Source organism: Lissotriton vulgaris, chromosome 4_1 (genome assembly GCF_964263255.1).
Source record: "Lissotriton vulgaris chromosome 4_1, aLisVul1.2, whole genome shotgun sequence".
In the NCBI taxonomy this organism is placed as follows: domain Eukaryota; kingdom Metazoa; phylum Chordata; class Amphibia; order Caudata; family Salamandridae; genus Lissotriton; species Lissotriton vulgaris.
Window position 1 is genome coordinate 1,034,792,631 of NC_141691.1, and position 24,804 is coordinate 1,034,817,434.

The window sequence follows — 24,804 nt, forward strand, 5'->3', positions numbered from 1 at the left end:
AAAAGGGGGGGGGGTTATGAAAAGTATTGAACATGGAACGAGAAACGGAGTTCAGGTCTCATCTATTTTTTAAGGTTTGCAAAAGAAGGGGCATCTTACCCGAGATATTCGGCAGAGCTCCTTATGTTGATTGTTTAAAAGGTCTCCCTGCCTGTAAAACATAATAGTGCCCGGTATGAGAAAAACTAATGCGTAAGGGAGGCAGGGAAGAGAGAACTTAAGGGTAAGAGTCTACTCTATTTATCGCACGCAGGGGCGCTTCTTACCCGAAGATATTCGGCAGAGCTCCAAATGTCCGGCAGCGGGACGTCAAAAAAGGCGACTCGATCGTAGGTTTGGTGAGTGAAACTGATTGGTTTACGTCAGGTTTAAATAACAGGGCTAATTGGCTGAGAACGCCCTCACCTGCGGTCTACGTCTTGGTGACAAAATCGAGATAGGACTACTGTTTTCATGTGGTGACTGATTCGAAAACAGACAAGGAAAGCCGATACTGCTCATTCAATTACCTTCGCGTTAACTACACAAAAGTGAAGAAGGGCAAATGTTGTTTATATCTGCCTAACTGTGTTTAAGTGCATATCTTTAGAGATACAAAGATTGTTATTTACTTATAATAAGAGATGGATGATCAATCTGAACGTTGCATGTTTACAAATAGGAAATATTGAGATTTCCTTTAAAGTTAGATATTTAGTTGGCTCGAGAGTGGACACAAGCAAAACTTATTTTTTGAAATGAGTCCGCATGAATCTTTTAATTTCCTTTAGTATGAAATAAATAATTGCAAGGAGAAGGTCGGTTTTATTTATATTTTTATGGATGTCTATATAGAACATTAGAATGGAAATATTAGTATTTCCTTTAAAGTTAGTTATTTAGTTGGCTAAAAAGTGGACAGAAAGCAAAACTAATTTTTGATATGAGTCCACATCAATCTTTTTATTTTACTTAGTATGAAATAAATAAATGCAAAGAGAAGATCGGTTTTATTTATATTTATGGTTGTCTATATAGAACATCGAAGGCAGCAATGTAATGATAAGATTCGATTGTTAATCGATCTATGTCCGTGATTATGTATAAGGGAGAGACATTTATATTAGTTTGACTAAATTTATGATGCATTTATTTTTGTCAAGCTGTTATTATCTTCTAACCCAAGGCGATAATCTGTAATTTGTCTTTCTTATGTTACGGGCATTAACTTTGTTTCATATCAAGGAATAAGGTAGGGAGATGGTATGGTGTTTATTGGGTTCCCTTTAGGTAGTCACATCCAATTTTTAGTTATATTTAAGGTACATCTAGAGGTTTATCTATTTTATACCTATTATTCATTATCTGGGGAAAGGAATGGACATGCACATATATATCTCTTTATTTATTTTAAAAAAATTGGGAAGACATAGTGAACGTATCTGTTTCTCCTACTGTTAAATATGTAATTAACTCTGACTGTTGAGGTTCTCAATTAATTGCATGCTCCTAAGGGATTTCACTGTTCATGCCTTGGCTGAATGTATTAAAGACAAAAATCCAGAATACTTCCCTTTTCTTCCGTATGGCTGTGCCTCCTTTGGTTCTGGGGTATGAATACTTTCCAGAATTCTCCATTTAAATTCTTCAGCAGTATGTCCCTTCTCTAGGAAGTGCTTCACCATTGGGGAAGCTATCTTCTTGGTCCTTATTGCCGAGCGATGTTCGCTTAGACGTGTCTGGATCATGCGTGAGGTTTCACCCACATAACCCAACAGACATGGGCATTTTATAAAGTAGATCACATTGGTTGATCGGCAGTTCCACATTTCTTTTGCTGTTGTTTTGTGACCATTGTGAGTGAATTCTTCACCTCTTATGATGTTGTTACATGAGATACATGACGAGCAGGGAAACGTCCCTTTAATTGGGTTGTTTGTAAAGATAGATCTCTGAGACAGATGTTCTTCATTTGTACTACTTTTAAATCTAGAGTGGACAATGTATTCTTTGATGTTTTTATTTCTTTTGTGGGCAAAAAGAGGTTTTATTAGTTTCTGCTCAGTGGAGCAGTTACTATTTAAGATGTGCCAATTCGAGTTTATAACTTGTTTAACCTTTGCATTCAGCGACTTTTTTGACGTCCCGCCGCCGGACATTTGGAGCTCTGCCGAATATCTTCGGGTAAGAAGCGCCCCTGCGTGCGATAAATAGAGTAGACTCTTACCCTTAAGTTCTCTCTTCCCTGCCTCCCTTACGCATTAGTTTTTCTTATACCGGGCACTATTATGTTTTACAGGCAGGGAGACCTTTTAAACAATCAACATAAGGAGCTCTGCCGAATATCTCGGGTAAGATGCCCCTTCTTTTGCAAACCTTAAAAAATAGATGAGACCTGAACTCCGTTTCTCGTTCCATGTTCAATACTTTTCATAAACCCCCCCCCTTTTTTTGTCACGACTTACAGGCAGGGAGATCTTTTAAATAATCGCCTCATAATCATTGTTTACGAATCTTGGAGCGTCTTCCTTAAATCCTAAGGTAAGCCTGTTACTTGCCAAGAATTTCTCATTCGAAGATAAATGAATCCAGAGAAATGCAATAAGCAGAATAGTTAGCCTTCTCCCTGTGATATACAAATGAAGACTCAATAATTAACTGTAGCATACGAACCTAGGAGAAAATACAAGTCCTTTATCACCTTTACTATAAAGCCCAAAAGTGGGGAACCATTGAAATGTGAGGAAAATGATATTTAGAATAGTATAACAAGAATAACAAAAGGGAATGCAAATATCTTTGAGCTACTGATCCAGCTAGCTAGAAACAGGTGAAACAAGTTAAAGAGAGCAACTTTAATAGCTCAATCAAATTAAATCTAAATAGAACAAATAAAAAAAGGATATCACTATCCTTTCCCTTCACTTTCAAAATAGATAAATTGGTTGTATAGAAGAAGACGATACCAAACTATCAAAAGTGACTAGCTTATGACAAGTCTCCGGCTGGCGGGAACTACATTGATAAGCTGCATCTAATCAGGTAAACTGGAAAAGAGCCATATAATTATATATAATTACTAAAGGCCAAAAACCATGTATAGACTAATCAAAAGAGATGTCATATCCCACTTCTCTCCCTTTAAAGCACCTGCAATATCTCATCAACATAGAAAATACCCGGGCATCAAACTGATTCACTATCAACTTTTGGTGTATTTTTATTGTTGCTTGTAAGTATCAATTACCTACAAGACATTTGTCTATTTCCAGAAAATTCATTAAAAATCAGTGCTAATAAGAGCAGACAAATATGTTTTCTCCGCTCTAAATATATATATACCAAGAGGCCAATATATACCTAGAAGGACGCTATTTGAACTGTTTTTTTGTTGTAATTGTTCACTTGTTTTTACTTAAAATCCTAGTTGAAAGACGGAGAACTAATTTATATGTATCAATTACTCCGAACATCTCATCCTAATGATAACACCTTAGATAATGCAAGGAAATGAAAAGAAAGAAATATATAAATAACTCCTGATTAGAAATAGGACAATTTGGCTACTATGTTAGAATGCAGGATATTATGTGTTTTCTTTTAATTGAATCATGTATAATTAATGTTCCTTTTTATATGTATCTTTTTAGAGTTTATGTGGCTACTCCAGAAGAAGGCGCTGGTTCGCCGAAACGCGCGTAGAGACCCATTCTGCCACTTATAATTTTTTAACCTTTCTAAATCTTTGTTTACATAAAATGTTATGAATGTATGAATTTTATTGATATTGTATGATATATGATTCAAATTGTGTTCATTGTCTTTTTTATTACATTTATGCCATTTTTTTAAATGTTTAAAAATTTATAATAAAACATGTATTTTCATAATAATTTGTAGCCAATTGTCCTTATGTATACTACATTGTTAGATGTCTTAACACACTAGTTGCCTAGGTTGTTTTTTGTCAAAAGTCCTGCTTTCCCTGACCTAGGAACCATTGTATCCATACTTTCAGGGGGTCCTTGTTGAATACACGCCACAGTTGTTACGGCTGCCAATAAAGTTTTTCGCTATGGGAGCACCATCGGCCTTTCATTGGCCAAGGATCCACCAACCACATGGCAGTTCCGTTTAAATAACTCTGCCGCTTTACTGACGGCTTTCCGCACTGATGACGGCAAGAGCCAGAAACGCGTCTGTGGATACTTTCTAGCCGACACACAACCCAAGCGTGCACCGGGCCTTGGGAGTACCATGAACTCCTTGTTTTTGCTGTTTTACAAGCGGTTTCCACCACCGCTTCCCGGTTGCACCTGCCGCGAGTTCGGCTGGCCCCAGGTGGGATACTGTGTTTTGGATTCAATTTGGGCTGCCGAAACACCGCTTACGGACGCTGTTGACCCATGCAGGTTGTGGCTTATACAAAGCTAGAGTGCTCCACCATTGTGTGACACTCACAGCGTCTTCGTTCTATTAGCGGCAGGTGAGGGGATGTGCAGGCACAGTTGTTACGGCTGCCAATAAAGTTTTTCGCTATGGGAGCGCCATCGGCCTTTCATTGGCCAAGGATCCACCAACCACATGGCAGTTCCGTTTAAATAACTGTGCCGCTTTACTGACGGCTTTCCGCACTGATGACGGCAAGAGCCAGAAACGCGTCTGTGGATACTTTCTAGCCGACACACAACCCGAGCGTGCACCGGACCTTGGGAGTACCATGAACTCCTTGTTTTTGCTGTGTTACAAGCGGTTTCCACCACCGCTTCCCGGTTGCACCCGCCGCGAGTTCGGCTGGCCCCAGGTGGGATACTGTGTTTTGGATTCAATTTGGGCTGCCGAAACGCCGCTTACGGACGCTGTTGACCCATGCAGGTTGTGGCTTATACAAAGCTAGAGTGCTCCACCATTGTGTGACACTCACAGCGTCTTCGTTCTATTAGCGGCAGGTGAGGGGATGTGCAGGCACAGTTGTTACGACTGCCAATAAAGTTTTTCGCGATGGGAGCGCCATCGGCCTTTCATTGGCCAAGGATCCACCAACCACATGGCAGTTCCGTTTAAATAACTGTGCCGCTTTACTGACGGCTTTCCGCACTGATGACGGCAAGAGCCAGAAACGCGTCTGTGGATACTTTCTAGCCGACACACAACCCGAGCGTGCACCGGACCTTGGGAGTACCATGAACTCCTTGTTTTTGCTGTGTTACAAGCGGTTTCCACCACCGCTTCCCGGTTGCACCAGCCGCGAGTTCGGCTGGCCCCAGGTGGGATACTGTGTTTTGGATTCAATTTGGGCTGCCGAAACGCCGCTTACGGACGCTGTTGACCCATGCAGGTTGTGGCTTATACAAAGCTAGAGTGCTCCACCATTGTGTGACACTCACAGCGTCTTCGTTCTATTAGCGGCAGGCGAGGGGATGTGCAGGCACAGTTGTTACGGCTGCCAATAAAGTTTTTCGCTATGGGAGCGCCATCGGCCTTTCATTGGCCAAGCATCCACCAACCAAATGGCAGTTCCGTTTAAATAACTGTGCCGCTTTACTGACGGCTTTCCGCACTGATGACGGCAAGAGCCAGAAACGCGTATGCGGATACTTTCTAGCCGACACACAACCCGAGCGTGCACCGGACCTTGGGAGTACCATGAACTCCTTGTTTTTGCTATATATATATATATACATTAATGAATGGGTTGAAATGTTTTATAGTTAATAAGAATTGTTTTAGTATATTTGGGAGTATTTGCTTAATGTTTGGTTGATGTAATGTATTTTGTATTACAGTTGTTTAGTATAGGTTTTGGTTTTATTTGAAGTATTTGTTTTAAGTTAAAATTGCACTGTTGGGTATATTTTTAAGAATTTATTACTTATGTTGGCAATAATATTGTGATCGATATTTCGTTAATGAATATTTTTTACATTTTACTTGTTTATTTATACGCCACCATATTATTGTTTCCGATATTTTTGTAATCAATATTAGACCTGGACAGAAGTTTAATTCCACTCGCAGACTTGTGAGAACATGGGAAACTCTGCGATACCTGGGTAACACAGATTTCTGGCTAAATTCTACCATCTGGCAAGTGATGGAATTATATTTCCATTCGCATGCATGAGACTTGCCCTGCCACACACTGGCAAGGTTGATACGTTTTGCCTTCTAGCACCATTTTCATGACACTGTCAAACACAAGCCGATTCTCTACTCTCGAAGCAGCTAAATCTACTCAAAAACATGTTTTTGAGTTAATATTCTACTCCAAAGGACAGTTCAGGTTGCTTATTATTGTAAAAAGCTTTTTTCTTTTTTAATTTTTCCACAAGACAGAAGTGCCCCAGAGACTCCAACTTCTTCTTCCTGTCCAGCAGTCTCCTCCCAGGGCTTAGTCTGTCTCCTGTTCAAATTTCATTTGGATTTCACGTTGGAAAGATTGCTCCCTTTGTCTGCAATTTCTGCTGCATAAATGCCATTTGATATCACAAGCACATTAAAAAACGTTTGCATAAGAGTGTTGCTTTTGGATAAATGGTATGCACCAGTATTTATTTATACTTTTATTCGATTTTAAAATATTAGTGTTGTGGGTGGTCTGGAGGTTGAATTTTTATATTTTTTAAGGGGAAAAAAGGAAAAAGGTTGCACAGTTCAGAACATTTTCTCCATGATTGTTAAATTTGCACTTTTCATTTATTTTACTGTGTGGTCTAGTAAGTCCTCGATCCATCCAGGCAAAACTATTAATGGGTACATGAAACAAATACTTCTGGCGGATATGTTGTGTCAAAACATCATTTAGGCCACATATGGCAGAGCACTAAATTCAAAATTTACTTTTGTTTGTATTTCACGTTTTGGTGATTTCCTGGGAGGATATGTGTGGTAACGGTTTTATAGCTCACTTAATTTTTGTTTTTGCTATTACTGAATTAATATTAGTGTTTTCTTTCTCGTTACCATGCTTCCATTGTCTGGCCAGTGTGTGTCTGTTTTCCATAGGCCACTTTCTGTCTTTGCTCTCCATGCCATGTGACTGGGCCCATTTTGTGTAGTCAGTGCCCATAGTCCTGCATGTGTTCTTTGTTGTCCATGTATCTGTGATTGTTGTTTGACCATGTGTCCGGCAGCCATTTTGAGCAGCCAGCCAGCTAGTTTGTTTTGCCATAGGCCTTCATGTATTCCTTTTTTGTGGCCATGCCTCCTTGCTGGTTGTTTGACCATGTGGTCGGGTGCCAATTTGTGCCGCCTGCCAGTGCATTTTGCCATAGGCCTACATGTGTTCTTTGTTGTTCATGCCTCCTTGCTTGTTGTTGTTTGACCCATGTGTCCAGTGGTCATTTTGTGTTGCCAGCCAGAATGCTTTTGTCATAGGCGTGCATGTGTTCTTTGTTGTCCATGCCTCCTTGCTTCTTATTGATGTTTGACCATGGGGCCATTTTCTGTTGCCAGCCTGTGTGCTTTTGCCAAAGGCCTGCGAGTGTTCTTTGGTGTGTCTAAGTGGGGGCGGAGTTTGCAAAGTTGCTCTACGCAGTATTCTGTGGAGTTGCATAAAATGCGGAGTTCCGCTATACCCTAGAAGAGGAAGTGTCAGGGGTGGATGTTTAAAAAGAGTAGAATGTGGTGTTTCGACGTGCAGTATGACCCCCCTCCATCCTCACCATATTCAGTCTATCAAAGTTGATGACGATACAGTCGCCTACTGCTTCTTTAGGGCTATGGCCGACTCAACCCACTCTCCTAGCCATTATGATATGAGAGGAAACTGTGGCCCTGCTGCTAGAATGTTGACACACCAGTGTTTAGTTTTATGTAACAGCTCAGAAGTAGATTCCAGACAGTGCTCTCTAAGCGGGGGAACCCCTATGAAAATAGCAACTAGGGGAGTAGCTTTTGGTGGAAAATTGAGTATGCAGCTATTTGTCACCCTTTTGTCATCTTGATTACCGTGAATCCTACCCTGATCGGGGGGAGCCATAGTTGGGCACAGGACCTAGAACTGACTCAACATGATTACAGTTAATGCCCACTACCTCTCTCTCAGAGGTTGCACCTAAATTTGTTATCGGAATAGACCCCAGACTATTCTTGGACAAAGTTTGATTAACGAATACCTCATCCCTTTTGTTTGCTCTAGAATGCATTTGTATCTGGGTAGGGACATGATTGTTAGATGGCATATAGTTGCTTTTTGGACTCCCTAATTGGGTCTCAAGGAGCTTTAATATCCCCATTACCCTCTCTACAAGAGTGTTAAGCAAGTCTATATTGTCTTTGTCCATAGTCGAGAAAACCGACCCAACCGTAAGTTAAAGCGTTCCTCCATACCTATTCGGACAGCTGATTGGACGAGTTAGTCAAAATCGCCAGCATGGTTAATAGATGTCTCAGCAGTTCAGTGTCCGGGTTTAGTCGATCTCGTTTTCCCCTTTTATTTCCTGGGTGAAGCAATTGGGCCATCTGCAGAGGTGCGTCCATTCTCAAAATCTTTTCCTTGGTCTCTCTCTCTGCACCCCATGGCACTCTAACATTAGTTATGGGCCCCTTCCCCTTTGTTCCTAACAAACTAGCCGAGGCTCCTGACTCGATAATAACGGTATTTTGGGGTAAGATGGCTGGTAGAGTATTTGTCCTAGGTTGGTCAGAGCTCAAACCCAGTTGAACTTCAGCATTTTGAATTTTCTTGTTTAAAGCCCCCACTGCAGAGGTCAAATATGATATAATGAAAGCTGAGTTCCTGGGCACCTTTACTCTTGGTCTCCCCCGATCCAGGCTACAAGGTTGTTTACGCTTAACCCATAATGGTAGCTGAAGCATTGATGTTAAGGGGGTAGTCAACCCCAGCATCCTCCAGGCTCTGATCGGTGCTGATGGGCCTCCCCATGGCCCAGGCTTTTCCAGGGCGTGGCCCAGGCACGCCTGCACACATCCTGCGATGCGGTAGCCCTGGCTGATATTCGAGTACCTCCTGCGTAGGCGGTGTCCAAGCCACAAAGCAGGCTGGGGGTTGTGGTTCCTGGTCCCCCTCGTGCCCCGCGGTCACAGCAGCAGCTGCAGGTAACTTAGATCAGGATCCCACGCTGCGGGAGCCCTGGACGGTATTTAAGCGCTTCCTGGCATGTGCAGAGTGCGTAGGAGGGGTCCAAGCCACAAAGCAATCTAGGGCTGGTGGTTCCTGCTCCCGCTCGGGCCCCCTCGGGCCCCCTCGGGCTCCCTCGGTCACAGCAGCAGCAGCAGGTAACTTAGATTGGGCTCCACAGGATGAGGAGGATCAGTGCAATTTGTCAGAGTCAAGCGCATTTGCTCAACAAATTTTGGGTGATCCACATGAGTTTGAGGACGGACTCTACTTCCCTGGCTGAGTATCAAGTAGATCTTCATAGAACTTTATAATTATTGTCAAGCTGTTTTCCCAAAAAAGAAAGATACAGCTAGGGTACATCATATACTTTGTTTGTGTCTGACTTATGAAGCCCTACCATTTTAGGCACTAGTTTGGCCGGATTATAGTTGGATGAGTTGGACACAATGAAGAAGCCTCCCCATTTCCTTCAAGGACATTGGAGACAATGCCTATCTGCCTCTCATGCCTATCTTTTTTCATTACCCAGGAGGCCTGCCCCTGTAAAGATCATTTGATTCACAAGAATGCCAATCCAAGCCGAGTACAAGGCATCGTCAGAGGATGTGGATTCCGCTCATGTTCATTGTGAGCCAGATTCATGCAGCGAGGAGCCCTCTAGAATTCCGACATTGGGAACCTATCCATCCCACCCTGCTGGCGCCTCACGCTGTCCAGTTCGGCTTGGAGGCTGATTCACTTTTTCACCCTATTCTTGCTGTGATTAGTCTTCCATCTCCCAAACTTGGCTATTTTACCCTGTGGTTGCAGCATGTTGTATTGTTCATCTTTATATGTGCACCACCCATTTATCTGCACCCTCTCTATGAAGCGCTAAAGGTGTTTTTCAGCCTATGACCATTAGTGGATCTTCTGGATAGTTTATTCAGCCTCGAAATTGCTATTAATCCTGATTTCCGTGGAGCCTCTATTTTTGTCGTTTAGCTGTCGCCTACTACAGGAAGATATTCTTTCTCTTCTTGCATACCAAATTTACGTTTCGTGAGATGCTATACCACATATCACGTGGTCGCCTCATTGAATTCAGATGGCCCCCCAAATATCTTCAAAAATGTTCTCGCCCTGAAGAAGGAACTTTGTATTTGCTTGTGTGTTCCGAAACGCGCGTAGGTGTTTTTTTGTTTAGTCTTTTGTGTATTGTCATTTTATTGTATTACTGTATTAAGTGTTTTTATTTTGTTTGAATTATTGTTACCTATAAATCGTTGTTGTTGTATATGTAGTGTTTCTAATTTAAGTTTGTTTTTTAACCATGGGCCTCCTGCCTACTAACTGATGCACCAATTCTCTCCATACAGGGGCAATGATGCTTCCAGTCCATGAAATGAAGCACTGGTTACGAGTGTGACGGTTCTGAGGTTGATACGCCAGGTTAACCCACACTGAAGTGGGCGATGACCAATCTTCTCCCTGCAGATGCGGCAATGCGTTGCATCCAAAGCTGTGGATGTGGATGCATCTGGTTCTACTCCCACAGTAGGGTTGATGCACTGGTTCTGCTATGCCTAGTCGGGAGATGAGTTAATTTCTCTGGTGCAAGTTTCTTGGTCCACTTCCAGTGAACCAGGAGCAGGGGTAGATACTTTGATAGCCCTGGGTTTTCAGCAACAGGAGGCAAGCCAACAAGCCCATGTAGATTACTTTAGTTGCAAGGCAGAGTCCAGAACTCCTCAGCAGGGTCAGTGAGAAGCATACAGCAGGGCAGCAGAAGAGCAGCAGGGCAGCAGAGTGTCAGTCCTTGATGCAGCACAGCAGCTCTTCTGACAGAGTCCAGCTGTAGGTCCAGAAGTGTCTGACTTGGTAGGGTGAGAGACCTAGTAATTATACCCAAATGTGCCTTTGAGGGTAGTGACTTCAAAGATGTGTCTTTGAAGTGCACATAGGTCCTTTTTTCATAGCGCTGGCTCCAGACTATCAGTATGGGTTAATCAGTCCTTTGTGTGAGAAACAAGATACTGCAAATTGAGGTGTAAGTACCAGCTACCCCTTCCCTTCTTGCTTAGGAAGAGCAAACCAAACGCAGATAATTATGAAGACACACCTACCCTTCCTGTGTTTGTGGCTGTCTAGAAGGAATGCACAAAGTGTAGCTATCACCCACCCTAGACGTGTTTCGGAGACAGGCTGCAGGCACACAGAGCAGTAGGAGCAGAGAAATGTCTACTTTCTAAAAGTGGAATTTCGAAAATAGTAATGTTAAATCCAATTTTAACAGTAAAGAGGATTTATCAGTACCATTTCAATTATATAAAACATGATGCATCTACTTCTTTTTTTAATCAGAAATTACAGCTTAAAGGTGTTTTTAAGAATCCCAAATGTTAACCTATGAGAGGAATAGGCCTCACAGTAGTAAGACATGAATTTGTGGGTTTGTCACTACCAGGACATGCACAACTTAACAGCACCTGTCCAATATTTTACTTACACAGCACCCTGCCATATGAATTCCCTAGGGTCTACCTTAGAGGTTACTTATGTGGAATAAAAAGGCACTTTGAGGCTTGCGATTAGTTTTAAATGCCAAGTCGGAGTGGCATTAATATGCAGTGGCAGGCCAGAGACATGCTTGAATGGCTACTTGTTTAGGTGGCACAATCAGTGATGGATGCCCACTAGCAGCACTTAGGTTACAGGCCCTGTGTATGTGGCCTACCACTGTACCAGGAACTTATAAGTAAACAAAATACCACAGTTGTGTATACAACAATGTTTCCAAGCTTAGGGAAGAAGCACATGCATTTTATCACTGGTCAGCAGTGGTAAAGAGCTCAGGTTCCTAAGGCCAACAAAAGGACTCATGCAAAAACAGGAGGTGGCAGCCAAAACATTTGGGGGGAAACCATCCAAGGGATGACAGGTATAACAATGATGATAACATGCTGCTCATTTACCTGATGAATATTGTTGTTGTCTACTGTTTGTGTTTGTTACACCTTTCCCAAACTACCCATCCCATCCATTCATCAAACCCCTAACCATATTCCCCAAGCTGAGTAATATATATTGAGGTTTGACTTATTAATTCACACCATGAATCGATCACACACTTGGTATGGCGGGTGTAGTGAAAGCAACACCAACTCAATGCAGGATCTTCCATTACCTGAGCAATAGCCCACACCAACCCCATTTTCCCACCCATGCACAAAAAGGGATCCATAATTTATATATATATCATATTTTTTGCCAACATCATCATTCAGGCCTTGTGTTGCATAAACGCTGCTCAGCCTGATCCAAGCTGTGAGGGGAACGGCCAACGACTTTTACTTCAGAGGGAACCAGCAGGAGTCAGAACCGACATTGTTGCCGCTGCCACCAGTGCTGCCACGAGGAGAACAGACCGGCACAAACCACAAAGCCAAGAGGGCTCTGCGGGGCGCAGAGCCAGTGACGCTGAAAGAGGGCACCGGAGGCCCTCAAAATCGGCTCGGTCCTCCCGCAGCGCGGGACGCTGCTCAGCCTGAACCAAGCCGTGAGAGGAACTGCCAATGACTCTTACCTCTGAGGGAGCCAGCGGGGGCCAGACCCGACATTGTTGCCGCTGCTGCCTGCGCAGCTGCGAGGAGAACAGACCGGCGCAAACTACAACCCCCAGAGGGCTCTGTGGGACGCAGAGCCAGTGACGCTACCAGAGGGCGCGGGAGGCCCGCAAAATTGGCCTAGCTCTCCCGCACCGTGGGACGCTGCTCAGCCTGAACCAATCCTTGAGGGGAACGGTCAACGACTCTTACCTCTGAGGGAGCCAGCGGGAGCCAGAACCAACATTGTTCCCGCTGCCGCCTGCGCCTCCGTGAGGAGAACAGACCGGCCCAAACCACAACCCCAAGAGGGCTCTACGGGGTGCAGAGCCAGTGACCCTGCCAGAGGGTGCCGGAGGCCCCCAAAATTGCCCCCCTCCTCCCGCAGCGCAGGATGCGTACAGGCGTGCCCAGCGCTGCCCAAGCAAAGCCCGGGCCAAGGACGGGCCCTACCGTGCCCATCAGAGGCCAGAGGAGGCTATGCCGGGCCACCCCTTTGGAAAGTGCTACACGAGAAAGGTGAGTGTTAAACTAGTGACAGTGGTATGGGAAGACGTACAGCTAACTCAGGGACACGGCCTACCACCACCATTGATAGCGTGCTCAAGCGAGCAGTTAGCATTGTCTCCACGGAGATAGAGCTAACGGAGAGGAGACTGTCTATGGGACTGCCCGCACCCCACCCTATTGTGTTGGAAGGAGATGAGCTGGGGAAGTTTAGCCTCCCTCTTCAGATTCCATTGTCACCTAACGTTATAGTTAGTACTGTGAGCCACCCACAAACCTAGCCAGATATCCCTGAGCCAATGGACTCGGAGGGTAATGAGATTGCTGCAGCCCTATTAGATCGGCATTCCCTAAATCTCGTTAAGGACATCACCCAAAGTGCCGATATAGATCCTAAAATATCAGGGGCCAAAAGGAAAAGAACTGCGGCAAAACAATTTACCACTAAGAGAAAACAGCCAACTTGCCTTAATCCACAATCCACAGCCTTGAGTTCTTGAATACATGGCACAATGGCCACACCCCCGGGACCCACTGCCACAAATACCAACATCAAAGACATTGCTGTTGATTTAACTGCACCAGAAGCCATTGATCACCCTGTTCACCTTGTTCACTCTATTCAGACCCAGACTGAGCATACAATAGCTCCAACTACCCGGGTCAGACCTGGTGACATCTTAAGCGACACTATAGTGGACCCGGTGTATGAGCGTCTGAAAAACTTGATTGATAAACATTTTAATGTTGTCTCGAAATGTTTAGATAGGCTGGAGAATTTGATAAAGAAACCTGACACACAAAGAGGCCTATCTAGTGTTATCGTTAAAATTGGGGGGGGGGGGTATGCCTACAACTTTACCAAGCTCGGTTAACTTAAATTTGTCCCAAAGGAATAGTGACCCTATGCACCCGCCCTGCAACACCGCTTGCTTAGCATGCGGGAATCAAAATACCAGCGTCCTTTCTAAACAAATTCCCAGTAAGACCCCATCAACAAGCATAGTGCCTAGCTACAATAGTACCAACAATACAAGTAACAGTTTGGTCGCAATGTTGCGTCAGCCAACCCCATGAATTTTCACCCTATAAAACCAAACATCAAAAGCATTAATAGCATGAATCTTATCTCAGACAATCAGGACACTTTGCCATCTACAGTTGTTCTCAATCTACCTCCTGAAGCTTGCCCTTATGTTTTAGTCCTAGCGGGTGTCCTTCCTCTAAAGAAAGACCAAACTGAGTCCTGGGAGCAACTTAGGAATAAGAGCGCGGACTGGTTAGTCAAACATAAGGGTTTAAGGATGGCAAACATTAGCGAGATATTAATGGTGCGCAGGGTGGGCTGGGTCGGTACTTCCCACAAGAACATCAAAGGGGACTGTATTGTTGTAAATTTCAGACACCCACCATTGCTAAAATGATTATTGTCAGTGCAGGTATTCAATAACAATTCTCCAACCCTTATTTTGCCACTGTCTCTGGGGTTCTTTTATAAACCACCCCCGGTTTCACATAACTTTGCTATTCCAACACACACTATGTATAACCGGTTCTCTGCAATCTCTGGTTTAGAGAGTTTAGATTGACCATCACTCTGCCCCCAACTGCCATACCTGCTGTTAACGGATCCTCATTAGATGCTATTACTACCGCAGGTCCCGAATCACCCAATCCAAACTTAGATGTGCTTAGTTGGAACGTTGCAGGCCTAGCCTCTAAGGTAAATTTGACGGAGTGGGTTGATCTAGTCAAAAGATATGAAATTTTAATGTTTCAGGAAACATGGTGTACAAAGGAACTGTTTTTAGAAGGTTTTCGGCTAGTTGTAGATAATAGCAAATTACCGAATGGTAAATACCGAATTTTACCGATTCGGTATTTACTAACCAGTAATTGCTATGTAGGAAAAAAAATCGGTAAAAATACCGAATCGGTAAGATTCAGTAATTACCGAATCAGTATTTGCCATTGATTCCCATGGGCCTTGAAGCCTATAGGATTCAATAGCAAATACCGATTCGGTAATTACTGAATCTGTAAAAATACCGAATTTCCAAGGGGTACAGGGTGTCACTTTGACACCCTGTTGCACTCCTGTTTCTGGCTTGTGTGCCATGTGACACAAATACATGCCCTTAAGGCATGTATGTGTGCCACATGGCACAGGTGTACATGCACAGATGTGCATGTACACAGAAATTCGTAATTGTGGCACTGTAAACTGTACCACTTACATATTGAATTACAGAATCGGTATATTTACCGATTCGGTATTTTACCAAATAGGTAAATTTACCGAATCGGTAAATATACCGATTCTGTAATTTTCTAGCCCCCTACATTACAATACCCAAATACCGGTCGGTAACGGCCAAAATCGTCCGTTACCGACCAGTATTTGGGCTCCTACATCTGGCCCTTTGTGTGTTATAACAGTATTGTATCAAGTCCTAAGGCGGGTCGTCCATCCGGTAGTCTTTCGACCTGGATAAACATCTCAGCAGAGGGGAGTATAAAAACACTGGCAACAAATAATGACAATTTTCGAGCAACAATTTATCCACGTGGGGCCTCAATTTGTTTTATCAACTTTTATAATAAGGATTTTACAACCTTACCGGAATATCCATTTTGTTAATCTGTTTGAGTTTATTTCCAATTTACAAAATTATAATTTGCATGATAAACTGGTGTGAATTTATGAAGCCGGTGATTTTAATGTTAGACTCTCCAGCAACCCTGGCCTACCTGCTTTTTCATTGACTACGGAACCCAGGAGTAAAAGAGGAGCAAAACTGGTTGACTATCTATCAGCCTGCAACTTAGTTAATGCAATGGAAAGAGTTGATGTAAACCAAAATAAGAACTGCATCATACCGACCTACAGGGGTCGCGGTTGCTCCTCTGTAATCGATTAGTGTTTTCTATCAGCCTCACTGGAGGATCTGTTAGTAAAAACAGAGGTTTTATGTACTACTTCAGGTGATCACAACCCAATCTTAAGATCTATTAGATTCTCCCCAAACCGAGCCCTGTGACAGAACCTAGGGCAACTAATTTAGTGGCATCTACTGATAAGCTAAGAGTCATATGGAGGGGAATAGATAATAAAGCCTTATTTGGGAAAATGATAAAATCTTATCCACTGTTTATTAGTACCTGCCTGTCATGCTGTGTTTCTGACGCAGAGATCATTGAGGGGTTCAGTAGCTTATGTGCAGGCATTAAACGCATGATTTCAAAACCAGCCACAAAAACTAGCACAAACCCTAAATGGTCCGATGGCACCTGTTCGCAGGCATATAGGGAACTGTGTGCAGCATTAGCAGCTTGACCCAGGGATGTAGCCCTTGTTAGATCGTTACAATCTTGTTACAAGAAAGCTACCAGGTTGCGAACTGATGAAATCTTAAAAGAACGCTGGGATGATCTTGCCTGTGCTGCTACACTGAATGACGGGAACTGATTTTAGTTAGCTGCCAAAGCTATGAGATCGACGGGCCTAAACATCACTCCCATAAGCTGTAATATAGCGAGTGAATCATGGGAGGCCCATTTTCCTAGGATCTATACAGCACCATCAACGACCCTGGACATTAATATTAGCCCCCCAGCTGCCAAAGTACTTATATCAGTCACAGAGGTAGATGATGCCATACATCAAAGTGTAGGGAATAAAGCCCCAGGTCCAGACAGGCTCTCTATTGACCTCATTAAACAAGAACTGGAATTTTGGACACCTCTTTTATGTGACGTCTTTAATAATTTGTCCAAAACAACTATCCCCAGGACTAGGACCACTAGAATGATAGTACCCATTTTTAAAAAAGGCAACCAATACAACCCTAGTTGTTACCGCCCTATCTCTCTGATAGATAACACTTTGAAAATCTTAGGAAGGGTCGTGTTTAATAAAATTAGGTCTTGGGTGGAGAAGGATCAAATTTTAAACCAATGTCAGTTGGGTTTTAGGAGTAAACTAGGAACAGTCGAACAGTGCTTGAATTTAAATGTAATCCTTGGTAAATATACGATTTCACAAAACACATCTATTTATTTGGGTTTAATGGACCTTACATCAGCATTTGATTTTGTCTATAGGTCACGCTTATGGACTGTCCTTTTAAATTACGGGTTGGACGAGGTTTTGGTTCGTTTATTGGCATATCTACATAGGGATTTGAAGGCGTGGGTTCAGGATTGGCAATGATGGGGAGGTCTCTGGGGAGATTGCAATTGGTATAGGGGTCAGACAGGGATGCATACTTGCCCCTCTACTTTTTATCCCTTACATAAATGACATACATAATACTCTGTCAAACCTGACCAATGACATCCCATAAATTAATGGTACTCCCCGCGCTTTTATATGCGGACGATGCCGTTATTATGGTTCGTACTCCTAATGCACTTCACACTTTAGTCAAGGGATTTGTGGCCTTCATGGCAGTTCTGGAGCTCCGCACCAATTTTAAAAAATGGAGTATAATGAGTTGTGGTACGAAAAAATATTGTATAATTATATAATATCTGGCACTGAATCCCTATCATACACTTGCACTTTCCCTTATCTGGGCCTAGTGTTCTCAGAAACAGGATCTTGGCAAGCTAATACTGCCCATAGTAGAAGTCAATTTTCAAAAGCTATTAACTCCATCTTGTGCTTCCGGCAGCCAAAACAGGCAGAGGTGGTTTTACCTTTAATGAAAATATACAAATTGCAGTGTATTCCGACAGCCACTTATGGCGCGGAAGTTTGGGGATTCACAAATTGCAGCGGGGTCCAAAGAGAAGAAAATAGATTCTGCAGAATAATTCTGGGGGCTCAAATCTCTTCACCTTCCTATGTATGTCGCAGGGAACTGAACTTGTTTTATATTGAAGATTTTATTTGGTCGTGCCCAGCCATATTTTGGTTAAAAATCTGGTAGAACCCGGCTGCATCCTTGACTAGAGAAATTATCTCTGATTGCCTTAAGTGTGACAAGGGTGGCTCTATACCATGGCTCTCCGCGGTCAGAAAAAGTCTAATCAGTGTGAACCTGGAACGTGTTTTCTCATATCCATTAGAAAATGAAGGCATGACCAAAAGATCCCTCATGGGGGCATTATACAAAATATATAGTAACGAAAGACACGCCACTGAGTCCCCCAAACCCTCAGTAGTTAGGTACCTGGCCCTCAGGGAGGTAATTGTCCCCCAAATTGCAATGCTATTGATTGCAGCTGCGTTAATTGTACGTGCGTCAACTCGGTACCGTCCGGAAATAGTAAAGCACCCTGGGAAGTATACACATCTTTAAAACATTCCGTCGACCAACCATTGATAGATGTAAGCATTCCACTTTTTCCAACTGTCTTTTGACTGATCCTAATATATCAGCCCAGTTTACATCGACTATCTGCTTGAGTGACATCCTAATCTTAATCCCCAAGTACCTCGCTTCTTGTGTCACATGCTCCTCTCCAGGACAAAGCCCCTCGGTACAAACGACCTGGGTTTAACTTGTATCCAGCAGCCTTCCCAAACGCTTGAGTCAAATGCTTAATCTCTTTTAATGCTTACTCTGGATCCGATGTTACGACCGCTATGTCATCAGCGTAAGCAAGATCACGCAGATGATGCTCGCCCACTACCATTGATTGTATACCATTAGTGGACTCCAATATTTGCAGCAATGGTTCAATATAAATGGCAAAAAGTAAAAGGTGAACATGGGCATCCAAGCTGTGTGTCCCTGGTTATATATACAAAAGATAATTCTTCTCCCATTGTACAGATCTTGGCTCGCGGGCGTTTATACATAGTCTGTAATGCAAGCAAAAACTTGGTCCCAAACCCCATCTTACCCATCTTACCCATTGTAGCCCATAGGAATGCCCATGAAACACAGTAAAATGCTTTATCAGCAGCTAAAAAAATTATATCAATTTTTTTTGTAGTGAAGTGGCGTAATCCAACAACGCTATAACCCTATGTAAATGATTGACCGTGCTCCGACAAGGCAAAAAAACATGCTGATGACAAGATACCAGTGGTGGAAGAACTTGCACTAGCCGAGTTGCAAGTATTTTTGAATATACTTTGGCATCCGCATTTATTAACAATATAGGTCTATATGACCCAGGAATTCTAGGGGGCTTGTATTTCTTTTTAAAGTCCACTATATTTGCATCATTCCAAGATGGAGGGGGATTTCCACATTGAGCGGATGTAAAATTAGCAAGCATGTCGTCCTTTATAATAGGAAAGAGCATCCGATAAACCTCCAAAGGAAGTTTATCCGGTCCAGCTGCTTTCCCTGGCGCTAAATCATCTAGTGCTGTCTGTATTTCCTGCATAGAAATCGGAGCTTCCAACTCTTCTCTTTCAATAGGCCCTAGCTCAGAAAGGTCAAATTCATGAAGATATTGCTCAATGTAATCCTGAGCAACGGGATCTTGAGTAGTTAATTCTTTATAGTATAAGTGGAATACCTCCATTATACCCTTCATAGTCTCAGCCATACCCCCTCTATGGTTCTCCACGATTTCAATCCATTGAGATGCTTGCCTACCCCGCATTCTTTGAGCAAGGCATCTATCTGTTGTTTCTCCATATTCATTCATACCTTTCAGTGCTTTCAGTGTATGTATTTTGAACTGGGTTGCTATTTCTTGACGCCAGACCCCATTAATCCTGGCCTTACTACAAGCCACCTTAGTTTGCGCAATTTGACTATCCTTATTACCGCTGATCACTGAGATGAGCTCACACTCAGCCTTTCTTAAATCCTCAAGTAACTCCGCTATTAAAGCTTTCTGTTTCTTCTGTTTGACCCAGCCATAACTAAAAGTTTCCCCCTTAGTTCAACTTTAAAGGAGTCCAAAATCATTGGTTGAGTAGCTGTTCCTCTATTATGTTCTAAACACCGCGTAAACCAAAGTTGGATATAACCTATACAATCCTCATCACTAACAAGCTTTTTACCAAATGTGAATGTTCGCTGTTCCCTCATAATGTTAAAATGAACCAAATCCATAACCACAGGGCCATGATTCGACGAAATACGGGGCATTACCTACACCTTTGCACCAACAGTTAAACACCGGGGTGGAAAGATGTAGTCTAACCTAGCAAACTTATTATGTGGAGAAGAGAAAAACGTATACCCAGGATCTCCATAATTCACCCCGTCCTCCCATCCACAAGACCATGTTGACTAACAGCTGATGTAGAGCACTGAATACTTTTGGCTTACAACCTTTGTAGTCAGAAAATTGGGGTTCCCATATCTGAGAGTCCCCATGTATATTAAAATCCCAACATAATAACAAAGGGGTCCCCCACAGTGCTAACTCAACATTCAAAGACTCCAAGATCTCTGCTTCATCTAGGTTTGACCCATAAACTGTACAAATTGTAGTCTTGGTGTCCCCTATAGTACACTCGGTGATTGCCCACCTCCCAAAGTTATCCACCCTCACTCTACCCGTACTAATTACAGCCCGACACCCTAGAATTGCCACACCCCTATTCATGGTAGATTGTCTAGATGCCGATAGTAGTGTAAATCATAGCTCCGATAATACCCTACGATTAGACCGAGGGACATGTGTTTCCTGTAAACAAAGAGTGTCAGGATTAATTAACCACTGCTCAGCAATCACCCGTTTTCTCTTGAGGATATTATTCAGCCCACAAACATTAAATGAACATATACGTAGACTACTATCAGTCTTTAAAACTTATATATCGCTGGTCATTAACATACAAAAAGAAAAAACGATACACTCCGAGGTTCTTACAGCACTTGCTACAAACTGACATTTTACCCTTTTTACCCTTTAAGTAGTACCCACCCAACCCACTACACCATAAGTATCCCGCTAAACCCCCCAGCTCCCACGCAGCAAACCCACCCCCACCCTGCATGTGGCCCTCCCCCTTCAATGGGGCAATAGGGCCAATCGCCCTTGTGATGCCCGGTGAATGGCTCCTTAAGTACTCGGCCCTCCCGTAATTTGAAATATATGAGACTAGAGACATCAAAACAGCAAACAAATGAGTGCATATAACCACAAATTAAAGTGTCTCATTACAGATATATAATATCCATGCCTATACACTAGTCCTTCAAGCCAAAGACGTACAAATTTGTGTCTGTCCTTTATTAACTGTCTTTAGAGTAGCTGGTTGCAACAGAAAAACTTGCCGGCCCTTAGTTTGAAATGGGGCAATCAGCTGCCCTAACTGCCATCTCTTTTCGACTGTGGAGTGACAGTAGTCAGGCCGCACATATTTTTCTAATCATTTACCAGATTCTCTTCTTGTCTGGTCTGGCCTGCCTAGCCAATAAATTATTCAAGGAAATTAATATGGCACGTGGTTGCTGCACTGCTTGCCCACTCCTTGCAGGTCATTGCCGAAATGGAAATCGATGTGCCCGTTGGATTTCACAGATCCAATTCCATTCTTTCACCTCAGGAAGTGCTTCCTCAAACAGTTCAGCTACGAATTTGCGGATATCCTGCCCCTGAAGACCCTCTGGGACGCCAAGGATGCGTAAATTATTGCCCCAAAGTCGATGTTCTAAGTCGGCAAGCTTATCATGTACATCGTCCTTGTGCGCCTTTATATCTGCAACAACTTCTTTTTGGGTCACCATCTGGTCTTCTACTGATGATATACAGGCCTCAGCTTCCGCCATCCTACATGTGAAATCGTTACATGTTTTTGCCAAGCGCCAAACAGTATTTTCCAATTTCCTGCATGCACTATGCATTTTTAGGTGCTCCTCTTGAGCCTCCAGCCTATGCTCTGAAATGGATCTGTAGATTTCCTCCAGCGACACCTGACTTGGTTTCTCCACAACTGGACCCCCACTTGCTTGGACAGATAAGTCCAGTCTCTCTAATAACTGTTCCCCACTAGAGAGATCCCAGTCAAGCGTTTCTGCAGTTGCTGATCCCAAACTTCCTTCCCTATCTTTCTTCCAAACCGTAAGTGCCTCTGCAGAAACATCCCCGGGGCAGACATTTTTATTATGACTGTCATCCATCATAGTATGGGTAATGTCTCCAGATCCATCTTCCTGTAGTAGATCTCCTTCCGAATCAGATCCTTCTGAGTGCTCTGAAAGCGAGAAAAACTCGCTATCTTTACTACTTAAAGGCTCATTACCGTCTTCACTGATAGCGTCATTATCATCATCCGTTCAAGTAGCCTCTTTGCCATCAGCCACAGTCTGAGCCACAGTGTGTTACTGGGGGCACCTGTCTCTGGTCCACAGAAACAGCAATCGCTTCGCTTCCCACTTAGTGAAAATCCAAATTATATGATTCAGCAGCAGGAATCCCAGCTTTTTTCCCAGTAGCCGGCTGAAACATTTGTGAAATCTTAGGGGTACCGTGAACTAGGTCTCTGCCCTGCCAAGTGCTTTCAAAGTCTTTAGTACCCAACATTTCCTTAGATGTTTTTGCGGCAAGTGCGGCACGTACTGCTACCTCACCTTCCCCTGCAGCTCTGGGTTTCCCTCCACGAGCAAACTTAGGTGCCATGGCAAGCCTCTAAACAGGATTTTAATGTAAAATACACAATGTAGCACCCACTCGCCTGTTACAATGTATTTAGAAAGCTCCAGCAATAAAGAGGTTCCAAATAATAAGTCATCACTCAGAAAGCAACTCGCAAACTCACCAAAATAGTCTCGGTTGCTCTTGATGATTTCTTTATAAATCTGTCGCCAGTCAACATTGACAGCAGAATTGCCAGTAATGTCCAATATTTACTAAATAATGACTGAAATGCTTCTTCTTTCCATGGTTTCTCCCTGAAAAAAAGCATTTTTGAACCACAATAGTACTATAATACTATAATACTGTAGTTCGTTATGCTCCAGTGGTAGCCCTATATTCAGTTACAGCTTTTCCAAACATTTCAGCATTCACGTTTCCTTCCACAGAAATAGAGATTTAAGCCGATGAAAATACAGTTATAAATCAAATGCTCACCGTATATTTATTTAGTTCAAGCTTTCCCGGGCCTTACTGCTTACAAAACTAAGCACTCCTCCGGCTCCACACAAACATGAAGTTGGCTCCAAACAGCTCCAAACGGCTGCAGGTGAGCGAACATGCCCGACTGGCATTCAGCAACCGCTGCGCCCCGCTGATCTCTACGCTCCACGGTCCGCTCTCCTCCACTCGCCTATTGATGTAGTTGACGCCGCGGCTTTAACCCTTGCCACAGAGGCAGTCCTTTTACGTGTTTGACAGTTTTGGACGATCTTTTTCCACGTTAGACCGATGTCAGCAAAGCTTCGGTAGTCTAAAAACCAAGTTCAGCCTGTGCTCGCCGGTGAGGAGCGATGCACGTTCGTCTCCGGGTAAGCCGAGTTACTAGCCCCTCTCACACACGTCCGTCGTGCGGACGCCATCTTGCCCAGTAACTAACTTCTACTGAAGATTAAGATGTTTAGAATAGGTTGTTGTAGGCAATATAGGCATACCCCCAAAGTGGTCAATATAGTTACAGAGGGCAGTAAGACAAGGGTATGACTAACTGTTATACACTTTGATAAGTGGAATAAACAAAACAAGAGGCTGTACTAAAAGGTAGCAGTGCAAAGTAAAACACACAAAATAAAATTCAGGCATAACTAATGTCCCTTTATTTTTCTAAAGAATAAAAATCCCCCCTCTCCACCCACAACAGGCCCAACCCTTTCCACAAACAAATCACTCCAACCTCTGTCCAAAAGAAGAAACTAAAGTCCAAAGTTCAACTTCCCTTCCCATCTTCCCTGCCCAATTCCCACCCTCTCATCCCACAACAAAAGTCCCTCCCACCAAAGTAAATAATAGAAAAATGGCATTAGAGTGCATGAATGCAAGCGTGAAGCCACCTCTTGGCAAAGCAGAGCCAGCTCATGTAGGACGTGGCATTGGCTGCGGTCTGGGTATGCTGAGGAGTGGGGGCTGCAGTGGTTCTTCAGAATCCAGCAGCACTGCCGATGGTGTGCTCGGGATGGAGGCACTGGTGGCTGGCTTTAGGTACTGGGACCAGGGACAGGGGAGGATGCCTAAACCTCCTCCTCCTTCTCAAGAGCACCCAGCTGGCGATATTCGCCCTGGATGACCTCCATCCGTTGCTGCCTCTGGTGGGCTGGTGTCTTTTGCCGAGACAGTGGACTGGCAGGAGTAGCTACATCATAAAAGGAAAAAAAATAATTTGTATATTTTTAAACAATGCTAGTGGAAACACTTGTTTATTTAGTGACACAGTAGCAGTAGATCGGAATTTTGGATGTCATTAGTCACAGGGTCAAGGTTTCCCCACACATGCACCACATAAAAGCACTGACTGACTACAAGGAATTAAGCCAGATTATTACCAGATTAAAGCTAGTGATTTTTATCTTTTAAAAGATTTATTAGTAAAATAAAAAACTAAACAGACACTGTGGGGTCCATTAGGATGACGGGCGGTGACACCACCGCGGTGCTGGCGGAGCCGAAAAACACCTTTTTCCGGCTGCGAGCTGCGGGAAACACGTCCGCCATATTAGTATAGTAAAACAAAGGTCAAATCCTGTCCGCCGTGGAGCGGCGCGCACCGCCATCAAAGTGCACCCGCCACCCCGGCGGTGGGAGCCAATGGAGACG